Raw genomic sequence first — 4,696 nt, 5'->3', positions numbered from 1 at the left:
GACTCACTCAGTGTTTAAACTGGAGTTTGCTTACACACACACACACACACACACACACACACACACACACACACACACACACAATATCTGCATGAACAGTACAACCAAGGTGTCCATCCCTCACATAAAACTAAATTAATGTGACTTTGAGGGGTCCATTGAGATGGCTCAACAGGAGATGGTGCTTACTGCTATGCTTGACCACATGAGTTCAGGCGCTAGAAACGCATAGAGCAGAAATACTTCTTACAATTGTCCTCTAAAGTCCAATATGCCATGGCAAATGTGCATGCACATGCACATGCACATACAAATTAATGAATGCAATAAAAATAAAATATAAAAATATCTTTGCTTTATACTTTATCAAGCCTTGCATGTTTTGCTATAGCAACAACCAACTGACTAATGCAAATAACTTTCTCTATTTTTTATTGTTTAGATGGCACAAAATTACAGGACCTCTCAATTTCGTTTTATTTGGTATAATGTAGCTGTTCATTTAATTAGAGGTAGAATCTCAGTCAAAATTCCTTTCTTTCCCAAGTTAAAGTATTAAGCACAACTCTATAGATCTTCAAATTAATTTGGGTCCATCTGACTGTTTACTTGATTAAATTTTCATTAGCTGTTTTATTATAAATCTTTCATCTGCTCTTATTTATAAGTTTTGTTTTCAATAATTATAATTCTTCGTGAAGCCTCACAAGCTAAGATTTAAGTATCTTATGTGTTCAATGTGGTCAATAAAATTTTCTAACCCAAAGAAAACAAGTACTGATGAGGGTGAACAGAAAAATTAACTCTTATGCTGTCTTAGGGGGAGGAAGCACTGAGTGCAGTCATTATTTACTAAAAATATACAGCTTCCCCAAACACCGAAATCAGAGGAAGTGCACTGTAAAATGCGCTCCTGTGCTCTGCAGGTGTTGTTTTTACTCTTTATCTTTCGAGGTGCCTGCCACCCAGCTCTGAAAGAATCACACAGAGACTCATTCTTCCTTATGATTGTCCTGCCATAGCTTAACTTATTTCTAGCTAGCTTATCTTAACTGAAATTATCCTGTCTACCTTTGCCTTTGTGCTTTTACCTTCCTCTATTTCTGTATATCTTTTCTTCCCTTCTTATTCCATATCTGGTTGGGTGGCTGGGTGGCTGGGTGACTGGCCCCTGGCATCCTCCTTTCCTTCTTTTCTCTTTTTCTCACTCCCCTCTCTTCTCTTTTTCTCCTTCTATTTATTCTCTCTGCCTGGAAGCCCTGCCTATCCCTCTCCTGCCTAGCTATTGGTTCTTTATGACCAATCAGGCAAAGTAACTTTTAGACAGGCAAAGTAACACAGCTCTACAGAGTTAAACAAAATACAAGAGAAAAGAATGCAACACATCTTTACATCATTAAACAAATATTCTGTAGCATAAATGAATGTAATACATCTTAAAATAATATTCCATGAGTGTTCATTCCAGAATTATTCAAATTAGGAAAGAAACAGAAATGGCCCAATAATGGCCACCATCCTAACAAATGGAGAGAAACAATGTGCACATTTGAAATACCATCTGAAACATGAATAAGACAATATATTAAGTGAAACAAGCCAGGCAATGAAAGACATGTAGTGTGTGACATTGCTGGTATATAGAATATGAACAGATTGAACTCAGATTCAAAGAACAGTGTGGAGATAGCAGGGGTTGAGTATGGAAGCTGCATGGGGATGGAGGAGACAGATATAAAAATGTAACATTATATCTCATGAATATAAACTATCAGTATTTAGTAATTAAAAATTTAAAAAAATCCACCATTTTGAAAAATAGCTGAATCATGATTTAAAGGGTTCTTTCACAACTTTACTTTTATTTCTAGACTCACATTTATAAATTTACAAAGTAGCCCTCTGGGGCTGTGGAGCCTATGAATGGGGAGGCCAGGCTACAGACCAGCAGCTGGGAAGCTTGGACCACCATTTCTCACCATTGGGGCATTGTTAGGGAGACTGCTGTGCATAGTGATCATTGGGGGCCTTGGGCTCTGGCAAGGGTGTGGTATTCTATCACCAAACACTTCAAGGTGAAGCACCTCTCCAGTGGGGTCCTGCTCTGCCAGAACATGCTACAGAGCATAGAAACCACTGTGTTGACCAAGACTTTCATTGATCAAGGGAAGCTCATCACAGATGATGTCATGATTGGACTAGCCTTCCACAAACTGAAAAATCGCACCCAATGTAACTAACTGTTGGATGGTTTTCCAAGGACACTTCCACAGACAGAAGCCATGGATAGATAGAGTGGTAAACATCAACGTGTCCTTTGAGGTCATTACACAAATTATTACTGCTGATTGAATTCACCCCACCAGTGCTGAGTGTACAAGATTGAATCCAACCCTCCGAAAACTATGGGCACTGATGACCTAACAGAAGAACCTCAGAGACAGTGACCAGAGACTAAAGGAAGCCCAGACAGAGCCAGTCCTGCCATATTACCAGAAAAAAAAAAAGGATGTTGGAAATATTCTATGGAACTGAAACCAACAATATCTGGCCCCATGTCTATTCTTTCCTACATATGAAAGTTCCAGAAACTACCCAGAAAGTGTCTGTTACTCTCTGAGGAGGTCAGTAATTAGCAGGATACTCTCTCCCTATCTTGCCTCTGTTTTTTTTGTAAGCACTTTCCTAAGACTTCTCTGAAAAGTATGACTTATTCCTAATGGCTTTCTTCTGAATGTTACTAAGGACATGCCAAATGAATCAGACACTAAGGCTGATCTGTTAAAATAACCTTGTATGTTTAATCTAGTTGCCTTCTGTGGTGTGCAATTAGAAAACATCAGAGATTTTGAAACTTAAAAAAATCAGAACACAATTAAAAGATCAACTGGTAATGGTCTAACCTTCTGTTCAGTTAAAGTGGTTGATCACATTTTCATGTTTTTCTGGAAAAATTCAAAAAATTGCATATTACTTAAAGCAGATAAATATCTCATTAGTGGCTTCTGCATAATCCAGTGTCCCACCACAACCCATAAAGATGTCTTCTGGCCCAAAGGGAAGTGATATTGGGAGACAGGTGATAGATTCCAGGAATAAAGCAACTGGTTTTATAGATGTTGCCAGATACAAACTCAATGTTACCTTTACAGGAAAAGCAATGGTCTTATTAAGTAAAAAACACGGAGCCAAATAGAGTTAAAAGCCCAAGAGATCAGAGCACTAGCGAATAGCCTTTAGCTTACCACTCACTGTCGTTGCTTCCCCAGAGAGAGACCTTCTCCTGTGTGACTCTTTTTATTACCTTTCTGTTCTGCCGTCTCATTGGCTCTAAACCCAACCATATGACTTCCTCATCAATGCCTGTCTATTCAGACCTCCAGGTCTCTATGGTTGGTCCTGGGATTAAAGGTTCGGTTCACCACTCTTGACTGTCCTTGACCACTCACAGACTCTAGCTAATATGTGATTGGATTAAGGGCATGTGCCACCACCACTGGACTTCTGCTAAATGGCTTGCTTTTAGTTCTGATCCCCAGGCAACTTTATTTATTAACATACAAATAAAATCACATTTCAGCACAAATAAAATATCACCATATTTCCCTCTTCTATTCTAATAAAAAGAAAAAAGGAAAAAATCTATAACTAATATAAGAAAAACTATATACAATAAGTACAATAACTATATACAATATGCACAAGCAATAAATATTGAAACAATATCTAGTCCATTTGCATTTGACAAACTCAGAGAAAATATTCCATTATCTATCTTATTTTGGTAAGTCCAAAATGTACCTGATTCACTTGTTTTCCTAACTTATATTGCTAACAGAGAACTATCCTATAATGTCTTTCAAATTTATACACTTACACCTCTTTAGTGAGTTTCTTTTCTGAAATTCTTAACAAGGAAAACTATGACTATTACTACTAATTTTCAACTAACTGTAACTATAACCATAACTATCTAATCTTTAACTCCCTCAGAGACCCAAGAAGGAAATAATATTACCTTTAAAAAAAGTCAGAAAGTTCATGCAAGTGGCCTTCAAAAACATTGTGAGTTTGTGAGATGACAAAACAGACAGCTGCCTGGACAGTTACCCAAGGTTTCTCTGCAACACTGGGGCATCATCTTCAGCCTATAGTCTTAGCATATCTGACAGACTCATTTGTGAAGTAGGATGTACACAGGCCTACAGTTCAACCTCACATTCAGTGAGAGTACTCCATGTACCAGAAACACCTGAATTCCACTAGTGTCCTGTCATGATTCAAGATTTTAAATTCTGGAAATTGTTGGTGTTTTGGGAATTCAGCTGTTTATTCTTCTTGGCTTGTGGGTGGCTTCATCTCCTTTATTAAATGCTAGTCTACCATTGAGAGGTTAAACTCCATCAGCTTATTCTTCTAAGAATAACTATTTCAGCTACTGTTCCACTCCACATCAGAAGCCATCGATCCACTGCCTTCGAAGCAAGGGGCACTCTACCTTTTCCGGATTGCAAAGGCCACTCCAGCAATGGTGCCATATTGTCCTGGCCTCAGAGGATGCCTGTTGCTCAAGCCACAACCACACTTGTCTTGGCAAGAATCAATAGTCCTTTGCTTCCTGTCCTGTATGTCCATTTTGTCCTGTTTGTCAGCAACCGATTTGAGGACAGTTTGTTGTCCACTGGCTAACTTTTAC

At 38.3% G+C, this 4,696-nt stretch overlaps 1 pseudogene; it reads left to right on the top strand.

Annotated features, from left to right (window-relative positions):
- The first annotated feature begins 2,023 nt into the window (after positions 1–2,023).
- Positions 2,024–2,620, top strand: LOC114686443 (annotated as a pseudogene).
- Positions 2,621–4,696: the final 2,076 nt, after the last annotated feature.

The sequence above is a fragment of the Peromyscus leucopus genome, chromosome 2 (genome assembly GCF_004664715.2).
Source record: "Peromyscus leucopus breed LL Stock chromosome 2, UCI_PerLeu_2.1, whole genome shotgun sequence".
In the NCBI taxonomy this organism is placed as follows: domain Eukaryota; kingdom Metazoa; phylum Chordata; class Mammalia; order Rodentia; family Cricetidae; genus Peromyscus; species Peromyscus leucopus.
Note: the sequence above shows the minus strand (reverse complement) of the source record. Positions and strands in the feature narration are given on the sequence as shown.